The sequence below is a fragment of the Podarcis tiliguerta genome (genome assembly GCF_965153285.1).
Source record: "Podarcis tiliguerta genome assembly, chromosome: 9".
Classification (NCBI taxonomy): Eukaryota; Metazoa; Chordata; class Lepidosauria; order Squamata; family Lacertidae; genus Podarcis; species Podarcis tiliguerta.
Window position 1 is genome coordinate 10,594,718 of NC_139542.1, and position 25,269 is coordinate 10,619,986.

Consider the following 25,269-nt stretch of genomic DNA (forward strand, 5'->3'; position numbering starts at 1 on the left):
TACTGAACCCAGAGGTAGAACATCATAGCTAGGAGCCATCAATTGTCTCGTCCTCCATGAATTTACTGAGCTTTCTTTTAAAGCTGTCAAAGTTTACGGTCGTCGTTATAACTTGTCGTAGCAGTTTTCATGAGCTGTGTGCATCTGCTAGATTCCCAGTACTGTAATATGATACTAGGTTCCCAGTACAGTGGTGCCCCGCAAGACGAATGCCTCGCAAGACGGAAAACCCGCAAGACGAAAGGGTTTTCCGTTTGCAGAGGTGCTTCGCAAGACGAATTTCCCTATGGGCTTGCTTCGCAAGACGAAAATTGTCGGAAATTTTTGAGGTTTTTTTTCACTCCAAAACCCCTTTTTCTGAAGCGCTAAGCTGCTAAAGGCATTTTAGCAGCAAAACCGCTAATCCCTTAAGCCTTAAAAAGCCGTTTTTAGCCCTTAAACTGCCAATAGCGCTAATAGCGCTACTCCGCTAATGGGCTTGCTTCACAAGACGAAAAAACCGCAAGACGAGGCACCACTGTATTATAAGAGATTGGGGGGGGGTGGACACTTCTCTCAATCTGCTTTCTCCATGCCTAATTTTATATACCTCTATACTCTTGAGCTGAAAAAATCCTGCTCCTTCCTCGTCCGTGTCAACATTAAGAAAAAGAGGTAGGAATAGGAACAGCAATATATATGCTGACTGTCCCCGGATCAAGTGACTTTTCTTCTTTAAAGTTCTCAACGCTCTTAACCTAGCTCAAGGTTGTCCTCTGAACTTAACTGACAATCAGTCACAGCCAGTCCATCATTTGAAAAATAAGACTTTAGAGCCATCTTGCCTGAAAAAGACAACTAGACATTCTGCTTCGGTGATTGTAACTTTGGTTCAAGGAGCCATTTGGCACCTAGATTACATGTCTGAGTTTCTAACACTGTTCTAGAGTTAGGGGTGAGCAGTGCCAATACCTTGGTTTAAGAACAGCTTAGTTTATGAACAAGTTGGATTAAGAACGCTGCAAGCCCAGAAGAAGGTGTTTTGGTTTGTGAACTTTGCCTTGGAATAAGAACATATTCTGCTTCCTGTTGACTGTGTTCCACTTGTAAATTGAGTCCCCTGCTGCTACGGGAATGCACGCCTTGGTTTAAGAATGCTTTGGTTTAAGAACGGACATCTGGAACGGATTAAGTTCGTAAACCAAGGTACCACTGTACTAAACTGTTGAGGGTCGTTTAAAACATAAGGAGACTGCCTGCCCTAGCACTCTAAAGAGGACCTCTCCAAAACCGAGTACAGTGGTACCTCGGGTTACAGACGCTTCAGGTTACAGATGCTTCAGGTTACAGACTCCGCTAACCCAGAAATAGTACCTCGGGTTAAGAACTTTGCTTCAGGATGAGAACAGAAATCGCACAGGAGCGGCATTAGCTAAAGTGGTGCTTCAGGTTAAGAACAGTTTCAGGTTAAGAACGGACCTCCAGAATGAATTACCGTATTTTTTGCTCTATAAGACTCACTTTTTCCCTCCTAAAAAGTAAGGGGAAATGTGTATGCGTCTTATGGAGCGAATGCAGGCTGTGCAGCTATCACAGAAGCCAGAACAGCAAGAGGGATTGCTGCTTTCACTGCGCAGCGATCCCTCTTGCTGTTCTGGCTTCTGAGATTCAGAATAATTTTTTTCTTGTTTTCCTCCTCCAAAAACTAGGTGCGTCTTGTGGTCTGGGGCGTCTTATAGAGCAAAAAATACGGTAAGTTCTTAACCCGAGGTACCACTGTAAAATGGCAAATGGAATTCAATGTAAAACAAGTGTGATGTGATGCTCCTGGGGTTTGAAATGGAGGCGACTGACCAGTAAGCAGCCGAGACCTTGGGGTCGTAGTGGACAGCTCAATGAAGACGCTGGCCCCGTGGGCAGTCTTTGCAAGAGGTCTTCCGAACCAGCCAGACAACCCCAACGACCAGTATAAGCGCAAGCGGGGGGGAAAGGTTGTTGGGGCGGATAATCTGCCTGCCCTCAACACAAGGCAAACAGGTTAATTCTGCGCTCCAAACACCACCAGGTAATTCCGTACTCCCACCCATTAGCCGCCACCCCCCGGAGGCAAAATGGCCCATTCCCAACCCTCTCCTACAATAGACCAGTCCGTTCCGCTTCCAGTCCTGCCTGCTGGGAAAAAGGCAGAGGGGCTGACCTTCTGGTGGTTTTCAGGACGTTTTGTTGCCAGATTTACAGCCGGGATTTGACAAGAGGAGTGCAAGCCCCCACGTCTTGCAGCCAAATGCCCCTGGAGTATTTTGTTATCCTGATGGTTGGCTTTATAATGCTCCAGATTTATTGCAGGACACATGTGGGGAGGGAAACAAACAAACAGAAGAGTCTCCAGGAAAAAAACCCCAGCAATTGCAAATGCAGGTCAACTGACTCAGATGAAGGGATTCCTTTGCAAGGGGGAATCTGCTGGAGGGAGGGTGCTTAACCCTTTACCGTCTCAAATTAGAGGCCGACACAGGATTGGGAATTCTGTACAGATGCTGTCCAATATTAATTTACTCTCCCTGAGTGAATACAGTGGTACCTCGGGTTAAGTACTTAATTCGTTCCAGAGGTCCGTACTTAACCTGAAACTGTTCTTAACCTGAAGCACCACTTTAGCTAACGGGGCCTCCTGCTGCTGCCACGCCGCCAGAGCACAATTTCTGTTCTCATGCTAAAGCAAAGTTCTTAATCTGAAGCACTATTTCTGGGTTAGAGCAGTCTGTAACCTGAAGCGAATGTAACCTGAGGTACCACTGTATTCAGGTTTTTGAGGGTTGTTGTTGTTTTTTGAAAAAGAAGAAGTGTGCACACACTTTGTATTAACCCCAATATTATTCAATTAAAATCCTCTGGGTTCCATCCCATATTAAGCAATTGACTATAAGCACGCAAGGAAATGGCTGAGACAAGACAGGGCAGGTTAACCATTAAGCAAAGAGACTCCTCCACTCCAAAGTTCAAACCAGGAGAAAATAATGTGATTTCAACAGCTTTGGAATTGGAAACGGGAGGCCTGGAGAGAGGCTGCATAAGCATCATAAATGTAAAGCACATTGACTTCCCTGGGAATTGTAGTTTGTGAAGGGTGCTGGGAACTGTAGCTCTGTGAGAGGGTTTCCAGGATTCTTTGGGAGCTGCGTACACTTTAAATGTGCGGTGTGCATGCAGACTGAGACTCAAATCATGGTAAGATTTCAGCAAAGGAAAGAGAGATTCTGTACTGCCTAATTTGGGTTACAATCTGCACAAGGCAGGGAGCTGAAGAGAACTCTTGTGGTGTGGTTCCCCCTCCAAACCATACACACCTTTTAGCAACACAACTTAAGGCCAGACCGATTTGTCTCCCTGGGGGACCGGTTGATTATTCCAAGCATTGTTCACATTTATGAGACGCCACAGAACACCTGCAGGCAGGGAAAAACCCTGAAACAGCAACAAAAATCCATAAGCTAAAAAAAAATATTAAAAATCCAAGCAGCACATATGAAGACCCAGTTCACGCGCAACTATACTAAGTAGGCAACAGATGCCTGCAGGGCCAAGTGAATATGCTTTGGTCCTTGAAGCACATAATTTGAACTGCGTTCCCATCGTTCTCATTAGTGTGGGAATAATCTATCAGGGTTATCTATCTATCCACAAAGCCTAAAGAAATGAACAGGCCCAGCTGTTTCCAACATCACCGTATTGTGCCTTGTGGTAAGTCCTCCCCCAAATGCTGCCATCAAACTTGGGCACCTTCTGCACGACACGTTTACAACATTACTAACAGCCATGAGTTCCCCCAAAGATTCCCAAAGATTCCTGGGAACTGTAGTTTGCTAAGGGCGCTGAGACTCACAGAGCTACAATTCCCAGAGGGTTTAACAATTCTGTTGTTGTTGCTGCTGCTTCTCTGTGTATTAGTAGCTGACCAGTGTAGCTGGGGCAACCCAGTCAAGATGAGCAGTGTACAAAAAGATTATTATTATTATTATTATTATTATTATTATTATTATTATTATTATTCCACTTCCCAGGGAGCTCTAGGGACATGCAGCTCAGTGAGGAAGAATACAAGCATAGCTGCCAACGTTTCCCTTTTTTTAAGGGAAATTCCCTTATTCCAAATAGGATTCCTCGCAAGAAAAGGGAAAAGTTGACAGCTATGAATACGAGTCTCCTAACAGTTCTTAGCACTCTTGACAAACTACAGTTCCCAGGATTCCTTGGGGAAGCCATGACTGTTTAAAGTGGTATCATTGTGCGTTAAATTTGTAGTGCGGATGGGGCTTTGCAGAATCACAATTCCTACATCTGTATGTAAAAGACAGCAACGAAAGCAGTACATATGGTGGTGGGAAGAGAGGGGATAAAATTATTTTCCCCCAAGAAAACAAATAATATTTTTCTGTTGGAGTGTTTGTAAAGAATCTCTTCGGAGGTACACATTTGGATCCCTCCTCAGCCACCCAGAACTCCCTACTGGCTATACCTCTCTCTCTCTCTTTTTTTACATACAAAATGCAATCATCTGGAAAGGCCCCAAATACAACACACCTTAGGTTTTGGTTTTCCCCCTGCAAACTGAAAGCCCCAAGAGGCAAAATACCTTCAGATACAAACATCAAAGGAGCAATTGCTTTCATCCAACAAAGTGCAGATTATTTTGCTGCTCCTGTTTATATATCGCCAGAGAAGATTTAGGATGTTTCGCTAAAACGCAGGGCCTCAACTGCACCACAACCGGAGGTGATGTGGGGCACACAGTAGCCTGCCTCAGTCGAAGCAAGTTATCTCTCCCCAGCAACACAATTATATTTACTTTAAAGTTACACACATCATTTCCCCACCGGTGGATGATGTGGGGCAGCGCAGGGGAGAGATGGGCAGAACTCCAGAACATCCCCCCAGGGGGAACGCACCTGAAATACGTGGACGAAGGCACATAAAACCATAGAGATGTAGAGTTTGATGGGACCCCAAGAGTCGTATATTCCAACCCCGTGCAATGCAGGAATCTCAGCTAAAGCATCCATGACAGAAGGCCATTCAACCTCTGTTTAAAAACCTCCAAGGAAAGAGAGTTCCCCCCCCCCCCGTCGAACAGGTCTTGTTGTCATAGTTATTGTCATACTTCCATAAGGCAACAGGTAAAGGTAAAGGGACCCTGACCATTAGGTCCAGTCATGGCCGACTCTGGGGTTGCAGCGCTCATCTTGCTTTATTGGCCGAGGGAGCCGGCGTACAGCTTCCGGGTCATGTGGCCAGCATAACTAAGCTGCTTCTGGCGAACCAGAGCAGAGCACAGTAACGCCGTTTACCTTCCCGCCAGAGCAGTACCTATTTATCTACTTGCACTTTGACGTGCTTTCGAACTGCTAGGTTGGCAGGAGCGGGGACCGAGCAACAGGAGCTCACCCCGTCGCGGGGATTTGAACCACCGACCTTCTGATCGGCAAGTCCTAGGCTCTGTGGTTTAACCCACAGCACCACCCGCGTCCCGTAAGGCGACAGGTAAAGGTAAAGGGACCCCTGACCATTAGGTCCAGTCATGACTGACTATGGGGTTGCGGCGCTCATCTCGCTTTATTGGCCGAGGGAGCCGGCGTACAGCTTCCGGGTCATGTGGCCAGCATCACTAAGCCGCTTCTGGCGAACCAGAGGAGCGCACGGAAACGCCGTTTACCTTCCTGCCAAAGTGGTACCTATTTATCTACTTGCACTTTGACGTGCTTTCGAACTGCTAGGTTGGCAGGAGCAGGGGCCGAGCAACGGGAGCTCACCCCGTCACGGGGATTCGAACCACCGACCTTCTGATCAGCAAGTCCTAGGCTCTGTGGTACTACAGCATAAAACCCACCTTAGAAACCATGACAGGTGTACTACCAATATAACCAGCAAAAGTAATGCAATAAACCCCTCATCTGAATGCAGCCCTCCAAACCCAGACTCCCAGAAATTTAGCACTAGTGTCTAAGAAAATTAGCTATTTTTCTAGACCATGGATAGGCAAACTAAGGCCCGGGGGCTGGATCTGGCCCAATCGCCTTCTCAATCCGGCCCGCAGACAGTCCAGGAATCAGCGTGTTTTTACATGAGTAGAATGTGTCCTTTTATTTAAAACGCATCTCTGGGTTATTTGTGGGGCACAGGAATTTCATTCTTTTTCTTCTTCTTCTTCAAAATATAGTCCAGCCCCCCACAAGATCTAAAGGACAGTGGACCGGCCCCCTGCTGGAAAAGTTTGCTGACCCCTGTTCTAGACCTTCTGGCAAAGAGACAAAAATACAGCTTTTTTTCCAGGACAAATTTCACACCTGATTTGGTGGCTCAGAGATTGTGTGGTTGTTCCAATGTGCACTACTGCATCCCTGCAGACCTTTTTCTCAGCAGAAGAAAAAAAATATTGTTACCAAGATCTGAAAGAGAATCCCTCAAGACAGTAATTAATTCTCTGCGGCTGCTTCGCGAGTTATGTTTGAGCCAGTCTCATGCTGCAAAAATATGCACACACAAAATCCTAGCGCCCGCAGGGAGATTATAGGGGCAGAAGGGGGAACTGCTGCAATCAGCTAGATCCTAAAGATCCCAAACTCTCAAACAACAAAGGCATCACTACAGAAGGGGGGGGGGAGAGATGAAAGTACTTCAAAGAAAGCCTTCTATTACACCAATAGGGTTGAATGAGGTTGTTAAAAGGGGTCCGTATTGCAGATTGCAGGCAGTTGTGACATACCACAGATCACAGGTTGCACATCCAGAAATCACTGGACGTACACTTTCCAAACTGTATTAACGAGACACCTTTGCAGCCACAAGGCATTTTCTATTTACAATGGTACCTTGGTTTACGACGTTCCGGAAGTCCATTCTTAAACCGAAACCGTTCTTAAATTGGGGCGTGCTTTCCCTAATGATGGCTTGCGCTGCCGCTGCCCTTCAACCATTCGGATTCCGTTCTTAGAAAGTCGCAAACCAGGACACTATTTCCGGTTTTGCGGACTTTGTAAACCGAATCGTTCTTAAACAGGACTTTTCTTAAACCGAGGTAAAGGGACCCCTGACCATTAGGTCCAGTCGTGACCGACTCTGGGGTTGCGACGCTCATCTTGCTTTATTGGCCGAGGGAGCTGGCATACAGCTTCTGGGTCATGTGGCCAGCATGACTAAGCCACTTCTGGCGAACCAGATCAGCGCACGGAAATGCCATTTACCTTCCTGCTGGAGCAGTACCTATTTATCTACTTGCACTTTGACGTGCTTTCCAACTGCTAGGTTGGCAGGAGCTGGGACCGAGCAACGGGAGCTCACCCCGTCGCGGGGATTCGAACCGCCAAACTTCTGATTGGCAAGTCCTAGGCTCTGTGGTTTAACCCACAGAACCACCCGCATCCCTCTAAACCGAGGTACCACTGTATTATAAAGAGCTGGAATGCTCTGATATATAATGAAATGGGGGGGGGGGATGTTTAAAGTAAGTTTTGTTAAAAAACCTGTGCATGACAACAGCTGCACGAACCGTTACTAGCCCAGAGATGGAAAGAGACAACCCCAACCAGAGAAGAATGGCAAACCAAGATGATGGACTATGCCGAAATGGCAAAATTCATTGGGAAGCTCAAGAACCAAGACGACAAGATCTTTAAAAAAAGAATGGGAAAAGTGTATAATGTATATACAGTGGTACCTCGGGTTAAGTACTTAATTTGTGCCGGAGGTCCGTTCTTCACCTGAAACTGTTCTTAACCTGAAGCACCACTTTAGCTAATGGGGCTTCCTGCTGTTGCTGTGCCGCCGCCGCACGATTTCTGTTCTCATCCTGAAGCAAAGTTCTTAACCCGAGGTACTATTTCTGGGTTAGCGGAATCTGTAACCTGAAGCGTATGTAACCTGAAGCGTATGTAACCCAAGGTATCACTGTAACAAGATTACTGCAAGCAGACTGAAACTTTGGCAGGATTTTAAACACATTTGCAATGTATGGATAACTTAGAAAGGTTAGAATTTTTTTTGGAAAAGTAGTGATATGCAGTTGAAAATAGGATTAATAGGACCCATGGAAGGGATTGGGGGGGGGGAGTCAGGAGATTCAGAGTAGTCTCAGCATTTGGATTCGGAATTGGTTTTGTGGTATGTTTATATTTTTGAAAATCAAATAAAAATTTATTTTTTAAAAAAAGAAAAAGAGCTGGAATGCTACAGCAGATAACTGCACATCTACTCAGAGATATGATCCTCTGAATTCATTGGGAGGTAAATTTGGGAATCTGGCCTGAAACATTGGAGAGCTGCTGTTAGTCAGTGTAGACAATACTGAGGCAGATGGACCAATGGTCTGACTCTGTATAATGCAGCTTCCAGCTTCCTCTGTCCCTGTTAAGGAGAAAAGCCAAAATCTGTTTCAGCCCCATGAAATTTGCAGGGCAAAAATACCGATCTATCTTACAGGGATGGAGTATGGATTGCAATAGGAGAAGCACAGATCACTCAGGAAGTTTTGCAGTTGGTCTAGGTCGTATTTTAGGATCTATGGAGTGTTTTTATTGAAATACATGAATCATCAGCAAAGCAGGGTTTTTATTGAAAACATTTCCATTTGTCACTCATGAAAGCTAACCCAAAGCCAGGGTTTTGTTTGCTCCAAGCGAAGGAAAAGGTTTAACATCCTTTGCCAAAGAAAGATGAATCCTTTGAGTCAACGCTGCAAGCGGAGCCAACATGCCTGGTTCAAGGAACATAAGAAGTTGATTTATACAACGCCAGACCAATGGCCAATCGTGTTCAATATGCAGCAAAGCATCCTTCACAGCCCTACCTAGAGGCAACAGAGACTGAAACAGGGATTTTCTATACACAAAGTGCTACTCAACCTCTGAGAAATACCATTCTTCTTCTTTGGATCTGCACAATATTTTCAGCAATGGTTACCATTATGCCCAATTTATTCTGGCTTTCCTAGTCGCAAGCAGCGGCAAGGACTTCTGCCAGAAACGCAACTTTTTTAAAGTTGAAAACAGATACCCAGAAAGTTTTAAGGATATGCCCAGAAGCACATTCTGTGCTTCATTTACACGTGTGGCAGAACTGTTACATAAGCGAAACGAACACCTCGCACTGGCGCAAACTAGACACATCTATTTAAGACTATATGGTCCTCGGAGCAGGGACTCCTTTTTGCTTTTCGCTCTGCAAAGCTTACAGGCATAAAAGAATTGCACTCTGTAAAAAAACCAAAACAAAACAAAAAAATCATTTGGCACCCGGCAATCTGTTTTGGCTACAGGTCTTGGCACGCTGGGCTTTCTTTTTTTAGTTAATGCTTGCATTTGGGTGGTTGCAACATGACACCAGCGAAAGGGGATCTCTAGTCCCTGTTGGCAAGGATTGAACTCTGTGCTAAGTGTGGCCACTCCCACCTCCAGCCCCTGCCACACACCTCTCCCTCTGCCCACAGCTGGCATGCAAAGTTTTTGTGCAGTGGCACTGTCCCTAGGGCAAGATCCTGGGTATTTTACTGCAATGTTGCACTGATTAGGGCAGGGGTCAACAAACTTTTTCAGAAGTGGGCAAGTCCACTGTCCCTCAGACCTTGTGGGGGGCCAGACTATATTTTGGAAAGGAAAAAAAAAGAACTAATTCCTATGCCCCACAAATAACCCAGAGATGCATTTTAAATAAAAGCACACATTCTACTCATGTAAAACCACGCCGATTCCCAGACCCTCCGCGGGCCGGATTTAGAAGGCGATTGGGCCGGATCTGGCCCACGGGTCTTAGTTTGCCTACCCATGGACTAGGACAAGCCCCCCACTCCAATTTCTTGTGCAGACCCTCCAGTTAGGCCTTTAATGCTACAACCATTCGCTTGCAAGGATTGTCACCCCCTCCAGACAAGAGGGATGCAAAAACTCTGCAAAAAAAAAAAAGGTTTCAGTCACCCCAGGCATCGCCCGCTGAGCTCCTGGGGCATCCCTGCTGCAGATGAGCTCGACAGGACCCGAACTGCCTTTCAAATGCAGCGGCTCCCAGACTCTGCAACGCTTCTGGCAGCCACAATGACGTAACCAGCAGACGGAACGGTGCGGACCGCTTGGACATAAACAAGCGCTAACCTGGAACTGAAACTACAGGCACGGCCAGGATTAGGAGCGGGGGTGGAGAGTGCCACTTTTCCAAAACAGTCACTCTCTTCGGGCAGCGGAGTTTGCACCATTTAGGGTCTTTGCAGCCAAATGCACAAATTCCAGGAAACAATGCAAGGCCTCCCGCTAGGTGTTCGCTGCAGAACTGACTCCCCCCCCCCCCTCTTTCCTTGCTGAGTGTTTTCCGTCCCCCCCAGTGAACCAACCGGAGTATGCACCACTGAACTTGCTCCAAAGGCATTCAAAAGAAGGTCAAAGCGCAAAGCAGACGCCGGATCCTAACCACGTATAAACTCAGATGCAAATCCCAGAAGAGTACAATGGGTCTGGCTCCCTAGAGAGCTTGCATCCGACCGCAGCCTTGACGGCTCACCGCCCGTTTCCTTTACATTGCGCCTTGCATGCAAGCCGCAGCCGTCCTGCACCGGACGCATAAAACGGTCTGCACCCCGTTGCAAACGCGCGCGCGGTTTTCTTGGGAGACGCGCTCGGCGTTGCAGCAGCGCGAAAAGAGCAGGCCGCCCGCGGAAGGGTCCCCGCATGTATTATGTAAACAACAACACGGGCAACGGCTTAGGCACCACCTCCCTCTTAAAGCGCACACGCGGGGCGAAAAATATGGAACAATGCAGCAGGGGGGTGCGAAAAATAATAATAACGTAATCCGGCAGAATGCAAACAGGAACCGCTTTCAAAACACCAGCGTTGCGTATATTTGAAGTTGCTCAAGTCCTGCTCTGGCCTACTCCGCACAAATGGTTTGTGCATGGAGGTTTGTGCAGATCAAGGGTGCAAACACAGGTCAATGCAAAGATATAGAAATGCATACAACAGGCGAACGTGGCCGGGATTCAGCCTTCGATTGCAAAAGGAGTCTTGCTTGGATTTCAGACTCTATCGCGGATATCAACAAAGAGGCTTGCATCCTGATCTGCAACGGCCAAGTATTTATTATTATTATTTATGATTAATTTGGCTCACCTCCCCTGCAAAGCCGTTGAAATCCCCTGTTGCAATTGGCCAGCATCCGGTCCATTAAAACCCCATGGTGGCAGCTCCAGGCGTGAAAGAGAGATGGTTTGCTTAGTTGCTCTTCGTTAGTTTCCTGCTCGGTCCATGGTTGATGGGGAAGAAGAGGCGGCGGCGGGGCTGCAGCTGCCTCCCGGTGTTCATGCCTCCATGGTGGCGGGTGCTTCGCTTGGGGCTCTCCGTTGCGCTTTGGAGGGAAAGCAAAAAAAGGAAAAGAGAGAGAAGGGGGAGGTGAGGAAGAGAAAGAGAGAGAAAAAACTGGCCCTTTTGTTGTGGTTGGTGCAGTTGCTGCCCCCAGGGCAGAGAAAAGCGCCTTGCTTGCTTAGGAAGGGGAGGCGAAAGGAAAAGGGGAAGAAGGGGGGGAAAGAGGGAAGGGAAAGGGGGGTGGAAAATAATAATTAAAGGGGGGGAAAAAACAAGAAAAAGAGAGAGAGTGAAGCAGAGAGCAAGCCGCTTCCCGGGGGGAGCAGGGGAGGGAAAGAAGAGCCGGCAGCGGGCAGCTGAGCCTCCTCCCCCGGCCTCGCTGCTCCGCCTCCTGCGCGCAAAAGTCGTGCGTAAAGGAGAGGAGGCGGAGGCGGGCGGGCTTTGCGCAGGGATCCTGGGCCGCCGAAGCGCGCGCCGAGACCCGGGAAAGAGGAGGCGGAACTGGTGCCGCCACCGCCGACTCAGAAAGCAGAGGAAGATGCCTTGTGTAGTTCCAGTCTCCAGCAAAGATGTGCTCTCCCAAGCCCACGTTTCCAGCATGTTTGCGTTCCTGATTCTACGCTGGCTTGGTCATGTCCAAAGAATGGAAAAAGGCAGGATTCCACCACGGACGTGAAACCAGTTCTGTGATTGCAAGGAGTCTTGCTTGGGTTTCAGAGGTGCGCCAACTCCGTGTGGCAAGGTGCAGAGGCGTGCCTAGGCTTCCTGGCGCTCTTGGCAAGGAGATGTCTTTGTGCCACGCAGGGCTCCTGTGATAGTCCACACCAGAGACCGGATTTCTCCACCGAGATGCCTAGAGGAGCCAGCACCTCACCCAGCCGTCCAGGGAGCAGGCAGGCTTCTAGCCACTCCAAGCCAAAGTGGACAGGTGTGATTTTTGCCCCGTACCTGTGTCTGTGCCCTTGGCGGGCCCAACCGGAAGGTACGCCCCATCAGATATGTCTGCGGACATGACATGAAGGCTGGCAGTGTTAACCCTACCTGATGGGAATTCCTTGCAGAAGACACACAGGCCATGTATCCACAGCAGTGAGCAGAAGAGGAGTGACCGCTAGGAGGACCACAGAGAGAAGAAATGCCCTGGTGCATCTGCAGCAGCACAACCGGACACCTTCGTCTGCCCCAGCTGCAACAAAATATGTCTCTCCCCTATCAGTCTCTACAGCCACAGCAGGTTCTTCAGCCTTCCAACAATTGGACTTCGCCCCCAAAGGTGTCTCCCGAGACAGATGGATGCCAACTAATCACTGGCTGGCTGGGGGCTCTCCAGGGTTTCAGACGAGCGACGTTTCCAGGTCTAGCTTGGAGATGCTCTTGAGGAATGGAGCTGGGACCTTCTGCCTGCTAAGCAGAGGCTTTACGGCTCAGCTGCGACTGTCTTTCCCCCTTGGGGTCTTGAGCTGCTGCAGCTCTCAGAGTTTCTGATGCAAGATTCTTCCTGTGCCTGCTTGGAGATGTGCTGGAGGCCTCTGCTGTGCAAAGCAAGATGCTCCGCTGCCAAGCTGTTTGTTGCATTTCCAGCTTGCCCATTAGTGAGAGAAAAAGCTCCCAGCTTTTACTGGGGCAACCCTGTCCGATGAGCAACATATAAAAAATAAAATTATTATTACAGTCATACCTCGGGTTACAGATGCTTCGGGTTGCACAATTTCAGGTTGTGCACCGCGCCGAACCCAGAAGTACCGGAAAGGGTTACTTCTAGGTTTTGGCGCTTGCGCGTGTGCAGAAACGCTAAATTGCGCTTTGCGCAGAAGCGCCGAATCACAACCCGCTGCAGGTTGCAAACGCTGCGGGTTGCGAACGTGCTTCCCGCACAGATCACGTTCGCAACCCAAGCGCCCACTGTATTATTATTATTATTATTATGAATTAGCAATAAAGCTAAATAATGCAGTCTGATCTGATTTGATTGTGTTTACTTCTACAATGAGCTGTGATCATTATGTCTTTACAGGGCCATCAGAAGCAACTGAGGGTTGCTACTTTATGCATGGCAGAGAGAAGAAAATTTCATAATACAGGGGCAACAGCAGAAAATGCTTGGTTTTGGGCCACCACTCTATGTTATTCTTCAGGATGCAGTGCTAGGAACAGAATTTACCCAGATCTAAGTTATCTTAGAGGGACCCGGGTGGCGTTGTGGGTAAAAGCCTCAGCGCCTAGGGCTTGCTGATCGAAAGGTCGGCGGTTCGAATCCCCGCGGCGGGGTGCGCTCCCGTCGCTCGGTCCCAGCGCCTGCCAACCTAGCAGTTCGAAAGCACCCCCCGGGTGCAAGTAGATAAATAGGGACCGCTTACTAGTGGGAAGGTAAACGGCGTTCCGTGTGCTGTGCTGGCTCGCCAGATGCAGCTTGTCACGCTGGCCATGTGACCCGGAAGTGTCTGCGGACAGCGCTGGCTCCCGGCCTCTAGAGTGAGATGAGCGCACAACCCTAGAGTCTGTCAAGACTGGCCCGTACGGGCAGGGGTACCTTTACCTTTACCTTTAAGTTATCTTATAAGTATATTTTACAGATTTATACACTAGATGGCTATCAAGACCTCTAATGATTTCAAATGACAATAGCAATCATTTGAGATAACAATGTTATATATACATTATATATAATGTATTGCTGAATTAATGTCACCTCTAACACAATAGGAAATGCTACACATCATAAAGAGATCATATACATTATAAAAGCAGTAACCAGAAGCGCGTGAATTTTAATCACAGTCTAAACAGGTTAGGATAAATAGGATCATTGCTTCTATGCATTGCTGAATGCCACAGAAATGATAAATAATGGTTATTACATAATAGAGGTTCCAAACTGGGTATGAAAGCAACCATGTGACTTTTGTTCTTATCACCGCATGTTAATTAATCTCAAAAGCTTGCTCGCTATTCTGTGGCACATTGGTTGGTCTTATTTAATAAAGGTTTGGTATATTTATTGAAGGAAGGAAGGAAAAGGTTCTTTGGCGAGGTTGAATGGAAAAGCATAATTGTTGTGTGTTTCTGTTGGCATGTTACATACCTAACAGATAAACATACCTAACTGATTTGCTGCTTTCATCCATTTGACTGATTAACATGATCTCAAATTATGAGAGTCCTGCTTTTTAATCTGTTCCACTCAAATCCCTTTGTGCTGTTGAGAAGGGACTTCTTCGCTCATTCAAGCCTGAGCGGAAGGATCAAGTAGGTAGCAGCTGTGTGCTGAGACATGTTGCCTTCCATCCTTCCCGCCCCCCCCCCTTCATGCTCCCAGCTCAGAGAGAGCTGAGCGCATGATGCATGCCCAGCAAGGCAGCCGCTGTTGGCAGAGAGGGAGAAAGAAAATGCCAGAGAATCAAAGCTGTGATAAGCTGGTGTTATGTGTGGGGAGCAACCCTGGATGTATTGAATGTGTTCATTATATTTTTTGATGGGCCAATTGAAAGGTTAATTCTGTCCTAGGAATGGGTAAATCTGTCGCTTTTTGCTTCACTCAGGTTTTCTCAGTATTGAAATGAGTTCTCCACATTTCTGTGGCATAACCAGCCTCATACAATCAACGTGCCAGTGCATGAAGGGGTTAATGCCATAGAGTAAGCTGTCCTGCCATGTTTAGCTAGGTCATTCCCCCTCACCTTGGGAGGAATGTAATCAAGCCTATTGTTCCCCATCTGTCTACCCGAGAAGCTCAGTGTGTAAAGAGCTCTGAGCCGGTTGTTCCAAGCTCAGGCCACATGGCTATAACAAGCCTTTCTTGCATTCCTCTACCTATAATTTAGGAGCTTTTGCTCCTAAGCCAAGTTGAACTGCCTGTGTTTTCTGACTGATACAGGGAAAAGCATATGAACCTGACCTTTGAAGCGTTTGTAAGTAAACCATTTTTAACTTACCGAATGTGTGGTCTTTTTGTATGCTCACAGATTCTCCACTGCCGCTTGTGGGCAAGGGCTTTTGACATCACCCAAGCAACACAGGAAGGAGGACTGCACGGTATGAATAAGGTAATGTTGGGAAGGTATGTAGCTGAGTACTAGAGCATCTGCCTTGCATGCAAAAGGCCTTGGGTTCAGTCCCAAGCATCTCTAGTGGAAGGGTCCCACTTGAAATTCTGGGGAGTCAAAACCACTGCTGAGCCAGAAGAGCCAGTGATCTGAATCAATATAAACCAGCTTCATTGAAAATCTAAGCAAATAAACAATGGTTAACACACCTGCTTAGGTTGTTTAGATGCTTGTGTTTGCTTCTAGAGCCGTTTCTTCTCAGAGACTCTTCATGTGATATTGGAGGCCTGCCGGCTAATTATACCACTGCTTAATTTCACAAAAGGCTTTGCATAAGGGTCTCCCACGGAATCCGGTGCCTCAGAAACAGTTGCTCAGAACTGCCCAGCATTCTTTGCTTTTAACGCAAGCCAAATAGGCGTGGAAGCGACTTTCTGCACTGAGTTCGTATTTCATCCCATTAGCATTAGGAAACCATTATGGATGAAAACTGAAGCATGACTCACGCTTTCCTGACCAGCCTTGGTAATGGACACAAAGAGGAGCCAGAGGCAACCAAAACACTGCTAGAAATGCTCACATTTTTCCAAATATAACTAAGACAGGAGAGGTGTGACTGCAGTCAAAGCACATTTCATCTCCAGTGAATACAGAAATCCCAGTTCTGCTTTCGATGGGAAACAAGCAACTTTCCCCCTCACATTTCTGAAGAGTGTACAGCAACCTTGTGAGACTGCAAAAGAGTGGAAGATCTCTTGCCAAGCTGCAAGAATGAAGTGATGGGAACCCGTGTCTCCGTGGCTGAAGTCAATGTCGTGTCTGCTTCACTCTAAAGGTAAAGGGACCCCTGACCATTAGGTCCAGTCGCAGACGACTCTGGGGTTGCAGAGCTCATCTCACTTTACTGGCCGAGGGAGCTGGCGTACAGCTTCTGGGTCATGTGGCCAGCATGACTAAGCCGCTTCTGGCGAACCAGAGCAGCGCACGGAAACACACTTTACCTTTCCGCCGGAGTGGTACCTATTTATCTACTTGCACTTTGACATGCTTTTGAACTGCTAGGTTGGCAGGAGCAGGGACCGAGCAACGGGAGCTCACCCCGTTGCAGGGATTCGAACCGCCGACCTTCTGATTGGCAAGCCCTAGGCTCTGTGATTTAGACCACAGTGCCACCTGCTTCACCGTAGTGTCTCACAAATCATTCAGATGGCCAGCTAGTCTTAGCTTCTCACACACCGTGCTGAGACTGTTGATGTGGCTGCTCTTTTTGTAGACAGGCCCTGAGTAGTTACCTTCTTTCGAAGAATGGTTGGTAACAGTCAAGTCCTTGGAAGCATGAGACCCACTGTAAATGAGACAGTGGAGCCAATTTGGTGCATCACAGGTGTAGCCAAAATGGTACCCTACAGATGTTGAACTCCCAACTCCCATGTTTAAGTCAGCATTGTTGATGGTCAGTGGTGATGGGAGCTGCTGTCTAGCAACTTCCAGAAGGCCAAAGGAGCCAAATCTCTGGAATATTGGCTTGCACAACTTGCCTTCTACCACCAAGCAAAAACAAGTGATCAAACCTCTGGTGACAACCATTCATGGTTGAGTCACAATTGATGAGTCACAATTGGCTTCTTGGGTGTACAAGTGGTACCTTGGTTCTCAAACTTAATCCGTTCCGCATGTCCATTCCAAAACCAAGGCACGCTTTCCCATAGAAAGTAATGCAAAATGGATTAATCCGTTCCAGATTTTTAAAAAACAACCCCTAAAACAGCAATTTAACATGAATTTTCCTATGTAACGAGACCATTGATTGATCCATAAAATGAAAGCAATACTCAATGTACTGTACTATAAAATTAATAAGACAGTATTGTAGATGATAAAAATTAAAATTATTTTTTTTCTTACCTGCACTAATGATAGTCATTGTTTGGATGGGGGGCTTTTATCCATTCTGCAGTCACACAATCAGTCAATCAATCAGTAGCTGAACTGGGTTCCACACAGTTACAAAAAACAGATTCACCGAAAAAGCCTCAAAAACAAAAACAAAAGCACCAAACTTAATCCATTCTGGAAGTCTGTTTGACTTCCGAAATGTTCAAAAACCAAGGCACAGCTTCTGATTGGAGCACGTGCCCCAGAAACAACAGCCACATCAGACATTTGGCTTCCGAAAAACGTTCAAAATCCGGAACATTTTCTTCCGGGTTTTTGGAGTTTGAGAACCAAGGCATATTGGCCAAGCCACACTAGTGACATGTACAAATGTCCACATCTTAAAAGCACAACAGGGTTCCAACCCTTGAGAGATTTGGTCTTAAGGTCAAATGTGTATTGTTAGATCTATTTGATTATTACAAAACTTGTTCACCCGTGCAAGCAGATAAACTCGGGACTGGGATAAAACAACACCCAAGGTTAAACTATGCAAGCAAGCAGTGAAACAAACAGGGTGCCTGGGAAAGCATGTTTAAAGGCTTGTTTTGGTACCTGCATGCGTACACTTCCATAGTTTTAGAGCATTTACCAGACTCAGTTTGGTTCTCAATTTCTGGGCAAATCCCGCAGCTTGGAATGTAACATATTTCTCTTGGGCAGACAAAAGGGAAATTATTTTAACTAAGTCATCAGAATTGGCCAAACCGGCACATTTAATTATTTCTAATCACCCTTTGTCTCCATTTAGTTGCTTGTGCAGCGCTGCAGAGACTGCAAGTGGAAGCCAAATACTGGGTGCGTCAAAAGCAGTTTAGTCTCAGACAGGCAGATTCATGCCCAGTTTCCCTACAGGCTGTAGTTAAGATTCCTTCAATTACCTGCATGTTCAGGAACTGTACAATTCATGACAAAAGGTGCTGCTGTTGCACGTGGTATATGGACCTCTGCACTTGTTTTATTGTGGCAAAAGCACACACTGGTTTTATATACACTGTACACTGGTCAGAACTGCTGCGTGGAGATCTCTTTAAAGCACTCCTTGGCAGGGGCCATTACCATGGGATAAGCCTTTCATGAGCATCTGATCACCATCATTTGGCTGCTTTGCACCAGGCCACAGCAAAGCTTTCAAGGCCTCTCGAAACGTCTTTTTATGGTACATTTCTGATGATTTGTGCCCATAATCTTATAGGGACAGTTCTACACAATCCCATTTTTAATACTAAGAAGAAGCAAAGATCACCTGTGTCAAAGCAATGATTCTTCAGCGTCAGCTTCGCTGGACTGGTCATGTTGTAAAGGTAAAGGGACCCCTGACCATTAGGTCCAGTCGTGACTGACTATGGGGTTGCGGCGCTCATCTCGCTTTATTGGCCGAGGGACCCGGCGTACTCCGGGTCATGTGGCCAGCATGACTAAGCCGCTTCTGGCAAACCAGAGCAGCACATGGAAACGCCGTTTACCTTCCTGCCGGAGCGGTGCCTATTTATCTACTTGCACTTTGACGTGATTTTGAACTACTAGGTGGGCAGGAGCAGGGATTGAGCAATGGGAGCTCAGCCCGTCATGGGGATTCGAACCACCGACCTTCTGATCGGCAAGTTCTAGGCTCTGTGGTTTAACCCACAGCGCCACCCACGTCCCACCTGTCATGTTGTGCGGATGCCTAATTATCGTTTTCCAAAGCAACTACTCTGTTCTGAACTTAAAAATGGAACGCATAATGCTGGTGGTCAACAAAAGAGGTTTAAAGACTCTCTCAATGCAAATCTTTAAAAATGTATTATAAACACCGACAACTGGGAAACACTGGCCTGCAAGCTCTCCCATTGGAGAACAGCCTTTACCAAAGATGTCATGGGCTTTGAAGATGCTTGAACATAGGACGAAAGGGAGAAACTTGCTAAGAGGAAGGCAGGTCTGGCAAACCCTCACCGTGATCAACTCCTGCCCAGAAATCTGTGTCCCCACTGTGGAAGGACGTGTGGATCCAGAATTGGCCTCTTACGGACTCATTATTTTAAAATGCATCCCTGGGTTATTTGTGGGGCCTGCCTGGTGTTTTTACATGAGCAGAATGTGTGCTTTTATTTAAAACGCATCTCTGGGTTATTCGTGGGGCATAGGAATTCGTTCATTCCCCCCCAAAAATATAGGCTGGCCCCCCAGAAGGTCTGAGGGACAGTGGACCGGCCCCCTGCTGAAAAAGTTTGCTGACCCCTGCCCTACACTACTGAGTCACTGAAGCTAGCTGAGACTGAAGCCACTACGAAACCAGGTGTATCTTTGTTGGCAAAGGAAAGCAGATAAAACCCGGAGTCACAATGATTCAGTGATTTCCCAGTCCTGACCCCTGCACCTTGGAGGATGTTACTGGGTAAGACTGGTATTTTTGCTTTGTCGTCATACAGTATCTGTTAATCATTACTGGTGAAACTGCTCTTCCAAAGTGTCCGCTCAGCCTGTCATTCGTCCTTCCAGCTTTCTTCTACAGCAGCTTGTTTACAATAGTTTCTACATGAGAATAAGAATGAGAAGTATGTGGCTTGCATTTATTTATTTTTTGTAAGTGCCAAAAAAGTCCTTGTCACTATATTAAGCCCAGAGAGGCCCCACGTCCCCAAAGGAAACCGAGCTGGCTGGATCTAGTCATGTTGGAGACTTTGGGATGATTTTGCAGAAAGGCTGGGCGGTGAATTCCTCGCCTACACACATTGGAGTCTGTTGCAAATGATTTATTTACATTGGAGTGAACAAGCCGAGCAGCTTCTTTTCAGGCAGGCAGCAAGGAGGGAGGAAAGGGGGTGACATAGATTAGAGGGGTTCACTACCCACTTTTGACTCTGGTTCCACTCACTGCTATCTTCAGCCCTGTCTACTACCAGCATTTAAACCCTTCCCCCTGTCTAAACCCCCAGGCAAGAAGTTGACTCACATTGTGATAAGAGATGACGGCTAGGTGTCTGACACATTGTTGGCTGAGAGATACGGTAACCACGCTCTCCAAATATTAATTCAGTAATTTTTGAGGACTGAAATAAATGAAGAAGATGCCTTTGCTGGACTTGATGCGATGAGAATGCAGACTTTTATCATCCCATCGGCTCTCTGCAGGTAAATATGGAGAGCTCAAGGTTATATTTTTATTACACACGCAAAACAAACAAGGTAAATTAACACTGAAGTGCCTTTTGTCAAACTGTCTTTCTGAATTCTCTCTTGATCTGCTCGGTGGTTCAGATCCTTAATGGCTCATTATCTGTCAGGGAGAGAACAGCTAAATGGATGCTCCATGTTAGCAAGAATACACACAAAACCAATTTGTCTCTTAGCCAGACTGCGCTTCCAAGGGCCCACCTACACAACCCAAAGGACAACCTGGAAGGCGCTGCCAGCAATCCTTCAAAGAAAGCAGCTGCAACAACCAGGCATGTGGGCCTTGTTCTTGCGCCGTGATGCTAAAGCCTTGGCCTGGTCATCTTTTGTGTGCCAATCCCCAAACAAACTGGACAGAGAAACTCAGAGAGTACCATCAGGGCCCCAGGTCAGGCCATTCACCAGGTGTTAAGATTAGGGAGGAACGAATCTATCCATTTTAGTTTCTCCCGATTTTTCATTTTCCCATTCTTTAATTCAGTTTTCCACAGCAGCTTGCATTTTTTTTTAAAAAAGAGTCATTATGAAAAATCAGCAATTTTAGTGCAATACTTTCCTAATATTCGTGTTCTGCACAACAATTTCCCAATGATAATAATTTTTTAGATATGCTGTAAGCTGCCCAGAGTGGCTGGGGAAACCCAGCCAGATGGGTGAGTATAAATAATAAAATTATTATTAATATTAATATCTCATCCTTCCTCTCAAAGGCACCCATGGCATTTTTAATTTTCCCCCAATAAAAAATGCATCTTTATGCATACTTTATTCTAATACAGTGGTACCTCAGTTTTCGAATGTCTCCGTTGACGAACATTTTGGTTTTCGAATGCCGTAAGCCTGGAAGTAAATGCTTCTGTTTTCGAACACGCCTCGGAAGTCGCACATGCCACGCAACTTCCGTATTTAAGCTTCCGTACTGAGTTTTCAGTTTTCGAACATTTCAGAACTGAAACTGTCTTCCAGAACGGATTACATTCGAAAACCGAGGTACCACTGTATATGTATTTTTCTACACATTACTTAGTTGGCAAATTTCACTGTAAATTTTTGAGAAGTGTGAATTTCAAAGAGTATACAGTGGTGCCCCGCAAGACGAATGCCTCGCAAGACAGAAAACCCGCAAGACGAAAGGGTTTTCCGTCTGCAGAGGCGCTTCGCAAGACGAAAAATGACAAAAAAAATCGAATTTTTTTTTGCTCCAAAACCCCTTATTCTGAATCGCTAAGCTGCTAAAAGCATTTTAGCAGCAAAACCGCTAATCCCCCCCCCCAAAAAGCCGTTTTTAGCCCTTTTTTAGCCAATAGCGCTAATAGCGCAACTCCGTCAATGGGCTTGCTTCGCAAGACGAAAAAACCGCAAGACGAAAAGACTCCCGGAACGGATTCTTTTCGTCTTGCGAGGCACCACTGTATTTCGTTTTGAGAAATGTGTGTGGATAAGTTTGCCTTTAAATGCAAACTGAATCAAATTTATCCCCCATCCCTCCTGATGGTTTCGTCCCTTTTAAAGTATGAGGAGTGGCAGCCTGGGCAAGGGAAGCCTCATGGAAGCCCCTGAACAGTACAACTCCCTCCCCGCAAAGGTGTGTTTAGTAAAGGGCCATAGTAACTCAGTGGCAGGACATCTGCTTTGCATGCAGAAGGTTTCAGGTTCAATCCCTGGCATTGAATTGGAAGGGAAGGGAGAGACTTTCTGCCTGTAACCCTGGAAAGTAACTGCCACCATAGCTGTCAAGCGTCCCTTATTTGGCGGGACAGTCCCTTATCCCAACGCCATGTCCCGCTGCTGTCCCTTATTGATGATGTCCCTTAAATAAGCTACGGAAGGTAATGGGGACCTTTCTATGTCCAGCTGTCCTTTGTCAACAACAAATTGTTGCTGTTTTTTTGTGTTGAATATATGCTATATGGTAATTTATGGACCTAATAGGTATCTAAAGCCATTTGCGTGCAACAAAATATGTATTTCATCAAAGGTATTGTTGATCCCTTATTTTGGCTGCTGATCCCTTATTTTCGAGGCTGCCGGTCCCTTATTTTCAAATCTGTAAATAGTGAGGTATGGCTGCCACTCAGGGTAGATAGTGTGTCTGGCTCAGTAAAAGCAGCTTCTTATGCACCTTCGTTGTATAATTTTTACCACATGCTGAAGAAGCACCTCTTTACCCTGGCCTTTAACAGTTAAGATACTTACGTTTTTATGGGATCCACCTCTTTGGCTGAATTTATATTGTTCTGTTCCATTTGGAATGGTTTTATGCGTCATGGGTTTTTGTTGTTTTCATAATTGCAGATGCTATTGTTGTAACCTGCCCTGGGACCTGACGGCGAAGGGCATGTAAGGAATCCTGCACATATATACACAAAAGAAAGAAATAACACGTGAGCAGGGATTTTTCTTGCATTATGAAATCCAGACCTGGCCCAGCATTATTATTATTATTGGCCAGGGATGGGCTGGTCTCTGCCTGTTGGTGCAGTGCGTGCAAGGCTGAAAGCTGGAGACAAAAAAGGAACATGCCTTGCTTATTTATTAATTTCACTTATGAATCGCATCCTTATGAATGGCTTCAAAGTGATTTCACAATGGAAGAAAAACATATATAAAACAATTGCATATATAAGAACAGTTAAAACACACAATGAGTCATGATTTAGCAGCACTTTTATGAAACAACAAGCAGATTACAAAGACGTTAACAAAATTATTCTATATTGTATTTTTAATTAGTTAATCATCGTTGTTAGGATGATTAACTATTATTAAGTATTAAGTAAGTATTATTACTATTATAAAAATGACCCAGGGAAAAAAAATTATTCTACAGTGGTACCTCAGGTTACATACGCTTCAGGTTACAGACTCCGCTAACCCAGAAATAGTGCTTCAGGTTAAGAACTTTGCTTCAGGGTTAGAACAGAAATTGTGCTCTGGTGGCATGGCAGCAGCAGGAGGCTCCATTAGCTAAAGTGGTGCTTCAGGTTAAGAACGGTTTCAGGTTAAGTACAGACCTCTGGAATGAATTAAGTACTTAACCTGAGATACCACTGTAGTTGTCTGAAATCCTATATACTTTGTTTTATTCAATAATTTAAAAAATCAAAATCAAACAAAAACTAAAAAGTTACATATATGAAAACAATTTCAAATCCAATGCAGCTACTGACTGTATTTATTATGATACATAGTTTTAGGTTTACTCCTATATTTGTATGTGTTTCTATCTAGAGAAAAATAGGCTAGGTTGTTTTTCCTCTTATTTTAATCTTGTAATTGCTGTGATTTAAATTGCACTGCAGAAATTTCCATTTCTGATCATGATGTGTTCAGGAGTGTATGGGGTGTTAGTAGAGGGGACACGTCATGCTTCTTCTGGGGTAGTTTGTCCACCTTTGGTCCCCAACCTGCACTAAGCTCTCACCTGTGGCTCCTAGAAGCTGTCATCATGCAACAGCATCACACCCCGGGGAATGGCTTTGACTGGCCAGCTAAATCAGGTAAGGGTAGCCGATGGGTCTCAAACCCTCAGTGGGTTAGGCATTTCCTCTGCATGTGAAGACATCTGCCAGTAGATTGAGCGGATGGGACCAGTCGTGAGTCCAATGGTCAAGAAGATGTTTTCTGCACGTGCTGTAGAGGGAAGTGGGGTAAACCTGGGAACGTAGCCCATCTAAGAGAAGGAAAACTGACCCGGAAGCTCTGCTGCCTTGCAGGTAGTCTTCAGGAGAAGAAAAGGCTAAGGAGTAAACCCTACGCAAATCCAGAGTGGAGTCCCTAAGGCAGTTGGATGGCGCCTTTTACACCTCCTTTCGGCAACTCCTGCAGCCAAGCTGGAGCCAAATGCATGACTCTGCTTTCCTTTGGACCACGTCAGCTGAAGACCTCCCTGCACACTGTCCTGGCTTCTGCAATGGGGAAGTCACTTTGGTGCTGCTAACACAGTGATTTGACTTCACCCCTGAGGGCACACTCCATTGTCTCTCGAGACAGATGGATTCCGACAAAAGGGGGTGTTTTTGGTGGTGGGGAATCACAGCAGGGGAAGGGAGAGCTAACTCTCTTCTCCCCAGTTGTAACCACTTGACCCAAAATCACATTTTGTAGTCAATATAAAAAGCCTATATATATATATTATTTCAAATAAAAGGGGGGGAGGGGCGGGATGTTCCAGAGGCCTGTCTGCAAATTCCTAGTTGCCCTGTCTTGCTCAGACACAAGCTAAGGGTTTAGTGAAACATTCAGCTCACTTTCATACAATTTAACTTGCATGGAAGGCAACTCATCACTAGGAAAGTACAAAAAGTGGATTGTTCTGGCATCTGCATTGCTGCAGTTCTGTTGACGTGAACAGAAATGGCGTGAACAATCATTTACACCTCACCTCAGTCCTGGAGAGCAGTTTTTGAATTGGTTCTGGAGGAGAAATGATACTCAGAAGTAGGGTTGTCAGGTCAGGAGCTCAGGGGAAGAGGATTTGTTCTTACACAAAAACATATTTAACAACTGTGTATATTTTGTTCAATGCAACTGCCCCCCTTTAAACTAAGAATCGCTTGGGCCTAAGAAGCAAAGTCCCAAACCAGATGTGACAAATGGGAAGTTTTTATTTTGAAGAGAAAACAGCCACAGGGCCCCATTCTGGAATGTGTTTCTGTTCCAGGTTGGTGTCCTGCCAAAAATCACTGAACTAGGTGCTATTTACCCCAGAAAGTCTTGTTTACTCCAAACAGTCCCTTTGAGGGCAAAGTAGCTATGGGAGGAGGTTCAGCAGAAAATTGGCACAGACCCCCAAGTTCATTGGGGTTCTTTCT

The 25,269-nt window shown here is 46.1% G+C and overlaps 1 protein-coding gene across 2 annotated transcripts in view; it reads right to left on the reverse strand.

Moving 5' to 3' along the window:
• The window catches only part of CCNI (cyclin I), a 60,731-nt gene extending 48,912 nt beyond the window's left edge, over positions 1 to 11,819 (reverse strand). The window contains exon 1 of one of the 2 annotated variants that reach the window (XM_083398570.1): positions 11,127 to 11,819. The gene's annotated coding sequence lies outside the window, so the exon portion shown is untranslated. The remainder of the gene's footprint in view (positions 1 to 11,126) is intronic. The other variant, XM_083398572.1, reaches the window with a different exon arrangement.
• Between the last annotated feature and the right edge of the window lie 13,450 nt (positions 11,820 to 25,269).